General features: G+C 40.0%; 1 non-coding gene across 1 annotated transcript; it reads left to right on the top strand.

The window, feature by feature from the left end:
* The first annotated feature begins 14,298 nt into the window (after window positions 1-14,298).
* LOC115475218 lies at window positions 14,299-14,405 on the top strand. Its single transcript, XR_003942990.1, has one exon. It is a non-coding gene; the product is annotated as a U6 spliceosomal RNA (small nuclear RNA).
* Window positions 14,406-18,136: the final 3,731 nt, after the last annotated feature.

Raw genomic sequence — 18,136 nt, 5'->3', positions numbered from 1 at the left:
CACAAATTTACCCGCTAAGCATAAATTTGGGCACCCAACTTTATAGAAAGTTATGTGCAAAAAGAGCACACTAAAGGCCTCATTTTCAAAACAGAAAAACATTTATAAAGCGGCTTTTGGAAGTTTTGCTTGCCAAAATGTTCAAATTGCTATTTTCAAAACCCACTTTCTAAATGTTTTTCTATACTGTTTATCTGCAATGGGTTCAAATCACAATGGGGCATGTTGGGGGCATGTTATGGGCAGGATTTTGGCATTTCTAACACTTGGATGTTTTTCTAGGACTAAGATAAAGATGTTTTGAGCTAGACCTTTTTTTCCAGTTTATGTTTAAAATCTGTTTATTGAACTTGGGGAACAAACAATGAACAACAGTAACAATCAGTAATGCAACTAATCACAAATACAAAAATAACCCATAATATCTAGGGGAAGATTAAGAGTGTTCTTTGATTACTCATATTAGAAGTAGAGAATTTCCCTTCCCCCCAAAAAAGTAAAGCCGAACAAACAAGAGTAGCAAAAGTTTCCCCCTTTGAATCCTACCCCACCCTCCCACTACTACATCAAAGCATGTATGTCCAACAAACAATGTCGGTTCATAAATTTAATAAAAATCTTCTGGCTCTAGGGGTGAGCGTATCCCAAATTGGGGCCCAGGTGGCATGAAAAAGTGATCTTTGGCCCATAGTAATGTCCAGAATCCTGACACATTCTATCCAAAGGTCCCACAGCATCAAAACTCTCCATTGTTGTATGTTGGGGCCTGTAAGAGTACACCAATTCTGAAGGATGGTCTTGAGTGCAAACAATACTAAACATTTAAGAAAACAATTACTTCCTTGGCAAGTTTTACAGTCCAGAGAATAAGCCCCAAAAAGTAATAGGGGAGTACAGGCCACTGATAAGCCCTAAAGCTTAACAAAGCTGAATGACCAGGCAAGTCCAAAACATGTGATCCAGATGTGTCTTGGGGCTTTGACATTGGGGGCAGTGTCCTGAAGGAATTATGCCAGCCTTGTGCATTCGTGATTTGTTTCTTTGTGGAGCATACAATCAGAATAAGTCTTGCTGTTAAGAATAACACAGCAAGAATGATACAGGCACAGGCAGCTCCTTGTGACTCTGGGCAAGTCACTTAACCCTCCATTGCCCCATGTAAGCCGCATTGAGCCTGCCATGAGTGGGAAAGCGTGGGGTACAAATGTAACAAAACAAAACAAAAATAAAATAAAAGCTTGCATTTGGTCTCCTGTAAGAAACAGCATTAACTCTGCGTACCATTGATATGCCAGTTTAGTGTAATCAGTGTCTGGTGTCGTATCCAATATTTGTCTGTGATGAAATCATAAGGAGACTAGGAGTTGAGCTCTCAAAGTTAAATTTTTCACCAGAGAGTCTTGGACATCAAGTTTCAACACCACCCAATCAAACAAGTATCTGAGCGACCCACAATCTAAATAGAAAGAAAAAGAAGGAAGTCAGAAAGGAAAACGACTGATATAAGTGACAACAGAATATTAGGAGACAATAGGAACAGGTGAGGAATTGCATTCAAAGTCTGCACCCTGGTCCACAAAATCATCTACGGGGAAGCCCCGTCCTACATGTCAGATCTTAAAGACTTGCCTACTAGAAACGCAAAAAGATCATCACTCACATTCCTCAACCTCCACTATCCTAACTGTAAAGGGCTAAAATATAAATCCACATATGCGACCAGTTTCTCATACATCTGCACGCAGCTATGGAACACACTACCGAAGACCATAAAAACAACGCAAGACCTAACCACTTTCCGAAGGCTACTGAAAACAGTTCTGTTCAAGAAGGCATACTATAAACATCCATCTTAGACACTAACTAATAACATTACACATGATGTATACAAAACCGAACTCCTATCACATGACTGATTAACTTCTTAGCTATGAATAATCAAGTATCACCACTGTAAACCTTATATCGAATAGGATCTCAATATAATCGATGACCTAATGTATGTACAATCCAATTTGTACTCAGGAATCTTCATGCAATACCATAATGTATTCTTCTCTACCATGTATGTATGCACACAGTATATATATACCAAGATCTGTCCCATATATTCCATGTATGTTCCAATTAAGTTACCACGTATGTATGCACTTTATCGCAATTTTACCATTTGAAATTCTGTTACCCGGAAATGGCAACCGCCATTATGGCAAATGAAAGCCACATTGAGCCTGCAAATTGGTGGAAAAATGTGGGATACAAATGCTACAAATAAATAAATACATACATACATACATAAAGCAGTGGGACAAGAAAGATATTAAATAAGAGAGGGGATAAAATAGAATCTTATGGAACCCCAGTAGGCAAAGAGTAAGGGACAGAGTGGGAATCTTGGAATGATACCATATATTTATGGCAGGAAAAGTAAGAAACAAACCAAGAAAGGGTGGTACCTGCTAATCCCATGTGTGAGAGGTGCTGAAGAAAAAAGGAATGGTAAACTGTGTCAAACGCTGCTTTAAGATCCAAAGATAAGAGTAAAGCCGTATTGGAATGTGTAAGGAGAAGTCTGATGGAAGTGGTCAGACCTAGAAGCACGGTTTCTGTGCTATAATCTGCATGGAAGCCCATCTGGCGTGGGTGGAGAACCCCGGTATGGGTGACAAACAGGCTTATTTTCGAAAGAGAAGGACGTCCATCTTTTGACACAAATCGGAAGACGGTCGTCCGTCTCATAGGGTCACCCAAATCAGCATAAATCGAAAGCCAATTTTGGGCATCCCCAACTGCTTTCCGTCGCGGGGAGGTCCAAAGTTCATGGGGGTGTGTCGGAGGCATACCGAAGGCGGGACTTGGGCGTGCCAAACACATGGGCATCCTTGACCCATAATGGAAAAAAAGGGCGTCCCTGATGAGCATTTTGACGACTTTACCTGGTCCAGTTTCTTACTACCAAGACACAAAAAGGTGCTCGAATTGACCAGATGACCACTGGAGGGAATCGGGGATGACCTCCCCTTACTCCCCCAGTGTCACTAACCCCCTCCCACCCTCAAAAAAGAACTTTAAAAATATTTTGTGCCAGCCTCAGATGTCATACTCAGGTCCATCGCAGCAGTATGCAGGTCCCTGGAGCAGTTTTAGTGGGTGCAGTGCACTTCAGGCAGGCAGACCCAGGCCCATACCCCCGCTACCTGTTACACTTGTGGTGGTAAATGTGAGCCCTCCAAAACCCACCAGAAACCCACTGTATCCACATCTAGGTGCCCCTTCACCCGTAAGGGCTAGGGTAGTAGTGTACAGTTGTGGATAGTGGGTTTTGGGGGGGGGGGTTCAGCACACAAGGTAAGGGAGCTATGTACCTGGGACCTTTTTCTTAAGTCCACTGCAGTGCCCCCTAGGGTGCCCGGTTGGTGTGCTGGCATGTCAGGGGGACCAGTGCACTATGAATGCTGGCTCCTCCCACAACCAAAGGGCTTGCATTTGGTAGTTTCTGAGATGGGCGTCTTTAGTTTCCATTATCGCCGAAAATCAGAAACGACCAAGTCTAAAGATGACCTAAATGTCACGATTTGGGCATCCCCGACTGTATTATCGAAACAAAAGATAGACGCCCATCTTGTTTCGATAATATGGGTTTCCCTGCTCCTTCACTGGGATGTCCTGCGAGGACGTCCTCAGGAAAACTTGGGCGCCCCTTTCACTTATGCCCCTCAAAGTCTAATAATTGTGCATGGACTATAGACTCTACAGGTTTGACTGTAAACAAAAGATTCTCTATTGGGTGGTAGTTGTCACAGCAACTAGTAAGCTTTAGAGGGTCTTTCAGTTTCGGGTGGACAACCACTGTTTTCCAGTCTTGAGGGACAGAACCATCAGATAGAGAAGAAACTAGCATAGAAAGTAAGAAGGGGAGTAAAGTGTTGGCACAAGATTTAAGTAATTTTGAGGGAATGGGATCCAGCACAGTTGAAGTTGGGTTCAAAGCTTGAAGAGACTACAGTGGGTCCGAGTTTGATGGGAGGGTGAAAGAGGCAAATAATTCTGACTGGTAGTCTGAGATTGAGAATGGGAAAGGGATATCATTGGGATACTCGAGACTGGGGCCTGTTGCAAGAAGGCAACTTGGCTTTCAAAATAAGATGCAAAGTGTTGAGCCGTTTGGACAATGGCAACATCCATCCTGGAGCTGGAATTAGATGTTAAGGAAGAGAATATGTGGTAAGAGTAGCAGTAGTCGGTGCTGAGCTTATTTTTTGAGAGTAATAAGTTTGTTTAGCTGAGAGTAATGCTATCTTATAAGATACAGCAATGGTCTTATAGGCCTCAAGAGAAATCAATGAACAGTAACTGCACATCTATGCTCAGCCTGAATAAAGAGATCCTCTGTGGAGGAGTGGAGGAGTGGCTAGGGTGGTGGACTTTGGTCCTGGGGAACTGAGGAACTGAGTTCGATTCCCATCTCAGGCACAGGCAGCTCCTTGTGACTCTGGACAAGTCACTTAACCCTCCATTGCCCCATGTAAGCCGCATTGAGCCTGCCATGAGTGGGAAAGCGCAGGGTACAAATATAACAAAACAAAAAAAAATCAGTCCAGCAGAAGGAACACACATAATGTCGAGCCTGCATGTATGGGAAAATGTCCGAGGGTGGCAGGTGAAACTCCCTCTGTAAAGACTCAAAAGACTTCGGTTTGCCTCAAGATCAACAAGCTGAAGTAAATATAATATTCCTTGCTGTTTCCAAAGAGCAAAAGAACCCCCTTCATGCCCTGGCCGAAAATTGGGGTTGTCACACAGTGCAAGATATGGAGTCATTCTAGCTTAAAAGGCTAAACACCTATATATCCACTTCCAAGATTCCCTGGCTGCCCTCAATATGTGTTGTCTTTTATACAACCCACCAGGCAAAGTAGGCAATCATGTAACACACTGCTAAAATGGATTCCAGGAACCAGGCTGGTCTCCAGCTGGGTAATGGAAAAATAGCCGGTACCTCTATACCAATCATTGATATGATGCATGATACTCGCCACAGCCAAGTATTTTAGGTTGAGCAAGCCCATGCCCAATGGAAGTCTGCAGAATCACCAAAGGCAACCAAAGTTTCTTGCCTTACCAGAGGAAATATTACAAAATCCCATGTATCTTCCGATCATAACAACCCTTTAAAAATAGAGGCAATAATTGAAAAGTGCAAAGCCATTTGAGCGCCATGATCATATTAAATAGTTGAATATGACCTCATAGTGTTAACAGAAATGCCTCCCAAAGCCCCAGTCTCAATCTAGTGTCCTCCACCAAAAGGCGGATATTCCTGTCATATAAGGTGGAGAGGTCAGTAGTCAAGAGTATGTCAAGATAATGAAGGACCTCATCCTCCCACTATAATGAGAAGGCTCCAACCCAATGGGCCCTTACCTTGTCCTCAATTGGCAAGGATTTAGATTTCTGCAAATTAGAACCCAGATAACTTCCCATACAAGGCAAACAATACAAGAAGTGCTGGTATAGAGCTCTGAGGTCTTGGCAACACACCAACAAGTCATCTGCAAATGCCAGGCCCTTGATGTGAGTGTCCAAGATCTGCACCCCTGAAATTTGTGGGACACTTAAGTACACAAGAAGTTTTCCCAACAAAAGGATGAACAATAGAGTGGATAATGGGCACCCCTGTCTCTTGCCCTGATGAACAGGGAAAACAGATAAGCATTCCCCAAAAGTTGAGTTCAAGGATCTTTGTATAAAACTGAGAATGGCCTGATAAAACCAACTTTGAATCCCAAAGTGCACCAGCACCTCAAACAGATAGACGCTGAAAAAGCATTTGATAAATTTTAGATGGCCCTAAACTTGTTATTAAAGCTGAATGACCCTACATGCAACAGAGTCATTGCCAAAAGGATTTTGTGGACATTATGGACTGACTGTCTGTTGCACACAAACCTCAGTTGAGATTCTGCTACCAGAGTTGGTAATAATATACCTAGGCGAGTAACTACAATTTATGAGAAAAGTTTTATATCAACATTATATAGGGAGATTGGCCTATACGAGTCTGCCTGGTCTTTCGGCTTATTTGGCTTGAGGATCAAAGTTATCAAAGCTGAATTAGAGTGAGGAGAGAAGTGGCCTTGCTCCACCACCTGTTAATACACTTATGAAACCCACCCAAAAATCCATCCGGGACGGGAGCTGAGTGAATTTTAAGACATTTAATAGCTTCTTGGAACTCCTTTGCCTGGAGAGGCCTTTTAAGATCGCAAAGGGGGGGCGCTGTCAAGCAATTGACGAAGATGGACGCTTGAAGTTTTTCTCTCCCCTGACTGCTTGAAGTTTTTCTCCCCCCTGCTTCAGTCAGAATATCCATCTTAATCATAGTTTTTTCAGATTTTCCTACTTGAATGCTTAACTAAATCGCTAATTTAGCCATGTCTTTATCTAAAACGTCGAAGACAGACTCAGCTAGTCTACCTTTGACTGGTTCTAAGAGGTCGAAAACAGATCCGCTTATGCCAGAAAAGGCCTTGCAATCAAAGCTGCCACCCTCTACGGCTAAAATCATAATGAAAGATATAAAAACACTAAAAGATCTCACCACAAAACAGTTTCAAGCAACGTGTGATCTCAAAGAGGATCTGCAATCCAATTCTTCTACCCTAACGGGTTTCACTCTCCGAGTGGAGTCACTAGAGACACGTGCAGACCAAACTGCGCTTTTGATGGTGCAGAAACAGTAAAAATCTGAACAGCGTTTTCGCAAGCTGGAACTAGAAATTGAAGATCTTTCAAACAGAAACAGAAGAAATAACATATGGATTATCGGTCTAAAGGAAGGAGTAGATAGAGGGTACCGATGTCATCCAATTTCTCTCTACCTGGCTTCCGAAAGCTCTATAACTAAAAACCGATCTCCCGCTAGAGTTTGAAAGAGCTCACAGGTCGCCATCTCACTACAAACAAGGCATGCAGAATCCCAGGCCGATCATTGCTAAACCTCCATTTTCAACAAGCCTTATCCATACTTACAGCAGCTCGCATGATAACAGATCTTCAGTTTGATGGAAAAAGACTCTTGGTTGTTCCCAACCTGGCAAAAACTACTGCTAGAAAATGGAAAGCCTTTTTGGATCTTAGAGCCCGCCTTAAGTCTCTTGGAGCTCGTTATGGATTGCAATATCCAGCTCGCATGCAAGTAACTCTCCACAACTCCACAAAGTTTTTTGATTCTCCTGAGCAGTTGCAAGCATATCTAGACCAATTGCAGTTTCATAGCATGTCTCCATAATTTATTCTCATATGGAATACGACTGAGTTTCTTTCTCAAAGTGATAACATTTTAAATACTGTTTAAATACGTTGTTTTGTTTAAATCTCTATTATATGATAACCTTTCATATTTATTTATTTATTTGATGCATTTGTATCCCACATTTTCTCACCTATTTGCAGGCTCAATGTGGCTTACAATTTTCCATCATGACTTATGCCATTTCAGAGTACAGATACAATTGGCAATATATATATATATATATATATATATATATATATATATATATATATATATATATAGAACATAGATGATATAATGAACAATCAGGTAAACAAGGGGAAAACAAACAATTGGTATCATATATTGAACATGGATTATATAATAAAATTAGACGATACGATATAGTCTCAACCAATTGTGGCTTTATCATTAGATGTGGAGAAGGCCTTTGATAGGGTTGAATGGATCTTGGTTTGGATGTCCTCTAGAATTTTTACGTAAAATTAAGTCTCTCTATGCAAATCCAATAGCCAAAGTAATCACTAATAATCTTTTATCAGATAATATTACCTTACATCGTGGTACCAGACAAGGCTGCCCTCTTTCCCCATACTTATTTAATATAGCATTTGAACCACTCCTAATTGCGATTCGGTCTCACACCAACATTAAAGGAATTGAATATAAGGATTTAGAGATTAAATGCTCTGCATACGCAGATGATGTTTTACTCTATATATCTGATCCTTATATATCTATTCCTATTTTGATAGATTTAATATCTCACTTTTCACATTTTTCAGGCTATAAAATCAAATCAGCAAAAGACAGAATTACTACCTCTCAATAAATTCGCAATTCCAAATATAGCTAAATCTTTTAAATTAGTATGGGCCATGCCAAAAATTAAATATTTAGGAGTAGATCTTTATACTGTATTTACAGATACATACTATCCAAAACAATGCTGATTTAATTCTCAAAACTCTTAAATCACTCCTACACACGTGGCACCCATTAAATCTGTCCTGGTGGGGCCGACTTGAAACTATCAATTATATTTTTAGCATGCTTCTGATTCTCTTTTCCTCCTCATTTTATTCACGGATTGACAAAACTGTTATCTTCCTTTTTATGGTCGCCCAAACATCCAAAAATTGCTTTGAGAAAACTTAAATGCACTAGAGAGACAGGTGGGTGTTTTGTTTCCTGATTTTCTTACTTATCATAAATCTTACATTTCTCAGCAAGGTTGCAGATGGTTCTTCCATAAAATCATAGTCTCCATGGTCAAATGTCTATCAGATCTAGACAAACTTCAAAATATTCCCTTCAATTTGTCTCTACATATGTCACTTTGGCATAATCCATACATTTTAATAAATAAGACTCCATTCTTTTGGAAAGAATGGATAGATAAAGGAGTTTTCTGTGTTTTGGATATAGTGAACTGGCAACTAAATTTTCTCTGCCTCAGTCTAAGTACTTTCAATGCTTACAACTCTCTACTAGTATTAAGGCATTTACTAAGTTAACATCACTGTCTCCTCAACTGCCTTCTTTATTTTCTAATGCACAAGCACTGATATTAAAGGGTCACACCACTTCTTCCATATATAAAAATTTTGTCATTGCAACATATAATTTCAACAGTGTCCTTCAAAATAATTAGCAACTTGATACTGGTTGTGTTTTAAGCGAAATGTGGTCTCGCTTCTGGTCAAAAGAAATAAAACCCCTTTCCTCTGCATCAGTTTTACAATCAATGTTCTTTCTGTATCATAAAACAAACTGGACTCCTAGGAAACTTGCTGCTGCTGCTGGTTTGAATTCATCAGATAAATGTTGGCATTGTTCACAGCAAGTGGGCACTCTCTTTCAAATGATATATGAGTGTTAAATGGTTTTTTAAATTTTGGAAGGAAGTTTGGAACATCATACAAAAGATTCTACCTATTGTTGAGGACCTGTCTATCTCCATCATGATTTTTAAGTCTACCTCTAAAGCTTTTGATTTGACATTTTCACAAGCAAATCTACTAGACATTCTCCTTACCATTGCTCAAAGACATATTTTGCAAAACTGGAAATCTGCACATCTACTACATGTTCATTTTTGGTGGAATACAGTTCTACAACATCAGAAATTTGAGTTTGCCATGGCAGAGAAGTTTGGAATGACAGTCTCTTTGAAACAAAAATCTGGTTTCCTTTGGAAACCTATCTCCAATCTATTCATACCTAACCCTAGCCCAATATACAGGCTCTACAGATCACTACTACTACTACTAACTAGCATTTCTAAAGCGCTACTAGGGTTACGCAGCGCTGTACAATTTAAACATAGAAGGACAGTCCCTGCTCAAAGAGCTTACAATCTAAAAGACACCTGGACAATTTTTTCCGTTCTTCTTTTCCTATCTCTATTTTCTTTTGTTCCCCATCCTTTTCTTTTATTGTTCCTTGTTATTATTATATTTGGAAAACTAATAAAATATTTTGAAAAAAAAAAAAGATCACAAAGACCTTCCTCAGTCAGGGAAGTGAGAGAGGCTGCTGTCAAAAAATCATTAACAGCTTCTGATGAAATGCCCTCCCCCTCCCTCCCATACAGAGAGGTAAAATTGTCCTGGAAAATCCATAAAATACAAATATGATCTTCCATAATTTCCCCTGAGGAGTCTTGAAGAGTGGAGACTGCATGAGATTCCACCCCCCCCCCCCAGGTTTTGCCAATCATGCTAGAAGACTCCCCGACTTGTTACCATACTGGTAAAGATGGAAATTTTGGTACAGGAGAGAACAATTTATGTGTTCATCGATCAAGGTGTTGAAAACTATCTGGGTGGACTAATAAGCCTCTTTGTTGGCTGGGGTAGGAAACTGGATAAGTGCTTGTTTGGACCTCGTCAGCTGATGTTCAAGATGAACAATACTAGAAGCTAAGCTGGCATTGCATGAGCTGACAAAAGCAATCACCTCCCCTCTCATGACTGCCTTCACTGTATCCCAGAATAAACAAGGTTGATCCTCATGTTGCCCACTGGTAAGCAGAAAATTTTTCCAGTTGTCTTCAAGGTATTTAAGAAATTCCTGGTAATAGGACAAGTAATCAGGGAACCTCCAGTGTCTAGTGGGTTGGAAGAAGCTGGAGGCTCTAGATCTACCCATATAATAGAGTGATCCAACCCCCCTCCCCACCCAGGATCCATGACTGCCCCTGAGACATATTGAAAGAGAGTACATGACTAGAGTATGTAATCTAACCAGCACATATAAAACAAGGAGGCAGAGCATATAAAAAGGCAGTCTTTAATGAAGTCAAATGCTCCCAGGTTAACAATCATGTATGCCCTACATATTTCACCAATAATAATGTCTGCGTCAGGTGCAGAATAAACTAAAAACAGAAATTATACATCTACTAACTTTAAAAAAAATCAGAAAAAATGTACATCAAAACACAGGAAAAACAAAGAGAAGGTGTGTCTACCACAAACTTCATAGCATTAAAGAACAGTAGTAAGTCTAAAAATAGCTTCTTCTCATTCAGTTGAATGTTTTTTTTTTTAATGCATCCTTGGAACAAAGGCACTTACACCTCAAAACTTGACTATATGGGAGGTTAATGAACAACTGAATGCATTTGACAGTAACCTCAAGTTTCAGATGACTATTTATGCATAACAATTGCATTTTTAGATATTAGTATTATTTACAAAGATGGGACTTTTCATAGCAACTCATAAAAAAACTACAGATGTGAACAAATATCTTTCAGAAGGTGTCACAATTGTAGTCTGAAGATGAACCTCCTATATATGGCACTAAGGAATCTTGAATGTTTATGCATATTACTGAGATGGCTTACCCATTTTTATTGCGATTTTTATTTTTATTTATTTAATATATTTATATCCCACATTTTCCCATCAATTGCAGGCTCAATGTGGCTTACACAATCTGTAGAAAAGGTTACAGTGCATGAAGTACAATTATACAGTTTAAAAGTAAGATAGTAAACAACATTTGAAACAACAATATGTAAAGATATAAAGATATTTAGATATAATTATTTTTACTCTTATGGACTTAGAGAATCCATATCTGCTATTATACTTTCACTTTCAGATTTTTAAGCTAAGACCTTACCAACCTTACTCTCATAGTATGTTGATTGCTGTACAAATATTTCACCACACGTTCTAGCACTCAGAATACTGTTATAATTGTATTTAAGATTTAAGAGTTTATTAAAACATCAGTATCCCAAGACTTTACAAATTTGTGCTCAAGAATGCTCATTTCCTTTTCCAGTATCTCCATTTCTTCCATATGTCTCTTATTAAAATATGCCGCAAAGCACATTATTTCACCACGCAGTATCGCTTTAAAGGCATCCCATCAGGAGACTTGAGAAACAGGTGCATTCTCACTAAAAGCAAAAATTCAATAATGGCAGTAGATATATTCTCAAGAAAAGTCTAATCCATTAGTAAAGCATTATTGAATCTCCATAAGGGTTTTGTTTGCTTTTAGCTGAAATGGTTAAAAATAGCCTATGATAAAAATGCCCTCTATAGAAGTAGGCACTACAGCAGGTACTAACAGCTTAGAAATTAAAAAGTAATCTATCCTGGAGAAAGATTTATGTACTTGAGAGCAGAAGGTGAACTCCTGCCCTTGCGGATTTTGCAATCTCCAGATTTCTTAAAGACCGCCTGCATGCATAAGCTCTTGAACGGACTTATGGGCCCCAGAAGTGCACACTCTTGGTTGCCAGTTTAAGATAGGATCTATTTCCTGATTAAAATAACTGGCTACAATCATAGATGTTGATCCAGTAGCTAGAATTTGGGATTGCAGTTTTTAAAAAATCATTTGCAATCTACCATTTTGGCACATACATATTTAATACTGTTAAATTTAATCACAAAATTGTGGCATCTAAACCCAATATAGCCACTCCACCTTTTTCTTAAGAGCAGACTTATCCACCCAACCCCCCCTCTTAATTTATCACACTCAATACAATTAAGGTGAGTATCCTGAAGAAAGAAATATCTCCGTTTTGGCCTTATGTAAGTAGTTTAACACCTTTTTACACTTAACTGGATGGTTCAAATCATTTACATACAGAGAGTAAATTGTTACATCAGTTGTAGCAATAAACATATCTAAGGATAATAATCAGTGTCTCTAGGCAATACTAACAATTTAATAAAGTCAGTTTATTTAATAAAGTCATCTTCAGTAGGTTAGCCAGTATGCTGCTGAAGATAATTCTTTCCTTGTTTGATAGGTGGACTCCATCTCTATTCAGTAGCCCTTGGAAAATCATCCCATGGTCCAGGAAACCAAAATGCTCTTGATGACACCATCTGTGCAACCATGCATTAATTTCCAGGATGTGAGATTCTGTGCCTTGGCCTTTACTTTTTACAGGGAGGATTGATGAAAACACCATTGGTGTGCCAATAAGCTTCACCCTCTTTCTCAGAGCCATGAAGTCAAGTTTGTATGAGCACATAGCAGTATCATTTATGCCAACATGGATGAGGAGCTTTGGATAATAATCAGTAGGCTTGATGAGTCTCAGCAAACTCTGTAATATCTTGAATCTTGACACCTGGCAGACAACGCACCTCCTGGACCATCATGTCTGGTCGGTTGATGAATGCCTCTGTACCATCAGAAGGGAATCACCAACTTTTACTACCCTTCACTTTATAGTGGCCACCGATCCACCAACTTTGTGGTTTTTTGAGCTTTGGTTCCTCTTGTTACTGGGTGGTTCTCAAATCCTCCACTTCTAGGGTTACATATCAGTTCTTCAGTTCAATAGTAGTATTGATCCTTTTGGATCATGTGATTTGTATCCAATTTAGTAGTGTAGCCAGAGTGGATTTTGGGTAGCCCTTAGAGGGAAATAGGTAGGCACTAAATGTCCTCTACACCCCCACCCCACAACACCCTGCCCCACCGCCTCAAGGTCCTCCCCCAAAGTTTGGGCTCAGTCCTAGCTATCAGTAGCATACTTTTGTGGTAGCTAGCAGGGATCCGCAAGCCCCATCAGCTGAAGATCTCCCCAAATGCACCCAAAAACACCTGTGCCCAGCTTGGCAGTCAGAGGCTCCTTCTAAGCTACCGATGCTGGCACACTTGCACATACTCAGTTTCTGGGCGACTAAATGGCAGATGATGTTTAATGGGAGCAAGTGCAAAGTGATGCATATGGGAAAGAGGAACCCAAATTATAGCTACGTCATGCAAGATTCCACGTTAGGAGTCGCAGACCAAGAAAAGGATCTAGGTGTCGTCGTTGATGATACGCTGAAACCTTCTGCTCAGTGTGCTGCTGCGGCTAAGAAAGCAAATAGAATGTTAGGTACTATTAGGAAAAGAATGGAAACCAAAAATGAGGATGTTATATTGCTTTTGTATCGCTCCATGGTGCAACCGCACCTCGAATATTGTGTTCAATTCTGGTCGCTGCATTTCAAAAAAGATGTAGTGGAATTAGAAAAGGTGCAGAGAAGGGCGACGAAAATGATAAGGGGGATGGGACGACTTCCCTATGAGGAAAGACTAAAGCGGCTAGAGCTCTTCAGCTTTGGAGAAAAGGCAGCTGAGGGGAGATATGAGAGAGGTCTATAAAATAATGAGTGGAGTTGAACGGGTAGATGTCAAGCGTCTGTTTACGCTTTCCAAAAATACTAGGACTAGGGGGCATGCGATGAAGCTACAATGTAGTAAATTTAAAACGAATCGGAGAAAATGTTTCTTCACTCAACGTGTAATTAAATTCTGGAATTCGTTGCCAGAGAATGTGGTAAAGGCGGTTAGCTTAGCGGAGTTTTAAAAAGGTTTGGACGGCTTCCTAAAGGAAAAAAGTCCATAGACCATTATTAAATGAACTTTGGGAAAATCCACTATTTCTGGGATAAGCAGTATAAAATGTTTTGGAATCTTGCCAGGTATTTGTGACCTGGATTGGCCACTAATGGAAACTGGATGCTGGAGTGCTTGCTTCAGCAACACATATACTAAAATTGGAACGATACAGAGAAGATTAGCATGGCCCCTGTGCAAGGATGACACGCAAATTCGTGAAGTGTTCCATATTTTAAAAAAAAGACCCCTGAAGATCCAAGATGGCGTCTTGAGCGGATGTGCGCGAAGTAGTCTCCTTTACCCAGTGGTAGGCTGCACATTCGAGTTCCACAGACCCATAATGGGGAAGAGGAAAGGGAAAGCCAATTTGCCTACCTCCACAGGCAGGGTGGATCCCACTCCTATGTGGCAGATGACACTTGAGGAGTCGGGACTGCAAGCGCAGGGAGCTGGAGCGGCCACTTCGGGAGGTCCGGAAGATCTGTTTGACCAAAGCGCCGAAGGAGTGTCGTTGAGTCCTCCTTCACTAACAGCGCCCCCAAGACCAGGAATGGATGAATTGGCAGCGAGTGAGCAGCGCGCAGAGTGCGGAAGTCGGACCCCTGCAGCTGAGTGTGGAGACCCCGCCGCCTCCTCGACGCCAGAGGGAACATCAGGCCAGACAGGTTCTCTGTCGGAGAAAAGCTCAGGCGTGCCTTCCTTGAGTTTTGGGGCTTTAAGAAAACCAGCGTCTGTTACATTGGAAACAGTTTGGGAAGCAATTCAGGCCTTGAATAACAACTTGCAGCAAATTTCAGGTATTTTGCGGGGAGATGTGGCTGGACTAAAACAGACTCAATCAGTGAGGACAATAAAAATTGCAGAGCAAACAAATAAGATGGAAACTTTTGATAAAGAGCTGAAATAAGTGAATTCCTCGATTTTAATGTTGATTAAAGATAGTAACCTTCAGCAGCGTAAAATAGAATATCTAGAAAACCAGATTAGAGGAAATAATCTGTGTTTTCTTAATTTTCCTAAATCTCCTCTTATCCCAGCTCTAGAGATGTTAAAGTATATCAGAGAAGTATTAGGTGTGCCCGTTGAGGGTTTTCCACCTATTATTAGGGTGCAATATATTTCTGGAGCTGGTAAGAGTGAAATATTAAATAATCCACAGAATGTAAATTTAACTGATTTCTTAGAGAATTCTATGGAGGTTATAACTGAAAGAACAACACTGTTGGTCACATTCGCTCTGCAACTTGATCGCAACAACATATTTAAGCTTTATTTCCGCAACATGAACTCACCCTTTCTTGGGTCAAAAGTGCAGATATTTCCAGATTTTTCTAGAGATACTCAAAGAAGAAGAAAAAAAATTTCTTTTGTTGAAAGATAGAGTTCTTCGAGTTGGAGGGACTTTCATGTTAAGATTTCCTTGTAAATGTTGTGTTTCTTTGAATTCTACGAATTATATTTTCTTTGATCCAGGAAAATTAACTGAATATATTTCCTCTAAAGAATAATGCTGCAATAGGTTAGGATTGCTAGGCGCTTATTACCCAGTTGTGATTTCTCCAGCCCCTTCTGCTCTAGTTTAAATTTTTTTCTTTTCCTTTTCATTAAATATAATGATTTTTATTTCCTAGATCTTGGATCCATTATTGTGGACTAAATAATTGGAAATAACTTCCTGTCTGGTTGATTTGTCTTTTGATATGTTTTCTAATATTGAAATTTATGTTATATTACATAAATGTAAAAGTATATAATCTGTAAATAAAAAATAAAAAAAAAGGAAACAGGATGCTGGGCTTGATGGGTCTTTGGTCTTTCCCAGTATGGCAATACTTATGTACTTATGGGCATTTGCAAAAAACTGAGCATGCACAGGGTACCAGCATTGGCAGCTCAGGAACTGAGCATAGCTGTTTCTGGGTGTCTTCAGGAAGATCTTCAGCTGGTAGGGCTTGGGGATCCCTGCCAGCTACCACAAAAGTATGCTACTGATGGCTAGACCTAAGCCCAAAGTAGGTGGGCTGTGCCCACCTAGGCCCACCTGTGGCTATACCACTGGTTCAATTGTCCTCTTTCTGCACAGCTTTTTCTTCCCCTCTGCTGGAAATTAGTGGTCCAAGCTGAAAGCTGCTATAAATATGGCAACTGATCTTTATGCATGAAAAGTAAACAAAAACCAAGAGTAACAGGAAGCCTATATGTTTCTCCAAACAAGTGTCTGAAAAAATAAAGGCAAAAGAGGCTTTGTTCAAGAAATACAGAAGAATGCAATGAAAGGATCACAAAAAAGATTATCAGATTAAACTCGAAGAAGCAAAGAGGGAAATATGGCTAGTGAAAGCATGGGCAGAAGAAAATAATGGCTAACGATGTTGAGAGGTGACAAGACCTTTTTCAGACATATTGGGGAAAGGAGAAAAGATAGGAATGGAATTGCAAGACTGAAAGATACTGAGAATGGCTATGTGGAGAGTGAGAATAAAGCAAACGTGATAAACAATTACTTTTTTTTGATGTTCATGGAAGAAAATCCTGGAGAACAACTGTGGTCAGCTACCAAAGGAAAATCTGGGAATGGGAGTAAATATTTCACCGTTCATGGAGGAAAGCATTTATAAACAGCTTTAGAATCTGAAGGTGGACAAAGCTATGGTGCCAGATGGGATACATCCCAGGATACTGAGGAAGCTCAGAGAAGTACTGGCAGGAGAGTGGGGTAGAGTGGACAGATGTGAAGCGTTTGTTTACGCTTTCTAACAATAATAGAACTAGGGGACACAAGATGAAATTAGAATGTGGTAGGTTTAAAACAAATTGGAGAAAGGTTTTCTTTACTCAGCGTGTGGTTAGACTCTGGAACTCATTGCCGGAGAAGGTAGTGACGGCAGCTGGCCTTGCTGAGTTTAAAGGGGGTCTGGACAGATTCCTGAAGGAAAAGTCCATTGATTGTTATTAAATTTTGCGTTTTTGCCAGGTTCTTGAGGCATGGATTGGCCGCTGTTGGAGACAGATTGCTGGGCTTGATGGACCTTTGGTCTTTTCCAAGCGTGGCAGTGCTTATGTACTTATGTATCTTTAGAGATGGGAGAGGTTCCGCGGGATTGGAGATGAGTGGATGTGGTCCCTCTTCACAAAAGCGGAGACAGGGAAGAAGCAGGAAACTACAGGACAGTAAGTCTTATGTCGGTGGTAGGAAAAATAATGGAGTCGCTGCTTAAAGAAAAGATAATTAATTTCCTAGAAGCTAATGGGTTACAGGACGCGAGGCAATGAGGCTTTACCAAAGGAAAATCCTGCCAAATGAATCTCATTGGCTTCTTTGACTGGGTGACCAAAGAACTGGATGAAAGATGTATGCTAGAAGTAATCTGCTTGGATTTTAGCAAAGCCTTTGATAATGTCCCTCACAGAAGACTTGAGAATAAGATGAGAGGTCTGAACTTAGGACCCACAGTGTGAACTGAATGGAAAACTGGTGGTGGTAAACGGAATCCACTCGGACAAAAGAAAGGTGAGTAGTGGAGTGCCTCAGGTGTACTTGTGAATGCTATTCTAAACAATATAAAAAAAGAAAAATTAACTTGCAGAGCTATTGTTAGTAATATGTAATCTGTCTTTAAAATCAAGTATGATACCAGAAAGATTGGATGGTGGCAAATCTAAAGCCAATTTTTAAAAAGAGTTCCTGAGGTAATCCGGGAAATTATAGACTGGTGAGACTGACATTGGTGCTGGGCAAAATGGTAGAGACTATTATAAAGAACAAAATTACTGAGCATATACATAAGACTAGATTAATGATATAAAGCAAACATAGATTTAGTGAAGGGAAATCTTGCCTCACCAATCTAATATACGTCTTTGAACGAGTGACTAAACATGTGGCTAAAGGTGAGCCTGTCGGTGTTATGTATCTGGATTTTCAAAAGGCATTTGAGAAAGTACCTCATGAAAGATTCCTAAAGA

The sequence above is a fragment of the Microcaecilia unicolor genome, chromosome 7 (assembly GCF_901765095.1).
Source record: "Microcaecilia unicolor chromosome 7, aMicUni1.1, whole genome shotgun sequence".
Taxonomy (NCBI): domain Eukaryota; kingdom Metazoa; phylum Chordata; class Amphibia; order Gymnophiona; family Siphonopidae; genus Microcaecilia; species Microcaecilia unicolor.
This window is presented reverse-complemented; position numbering and strand designations above follow the sequence as displayed.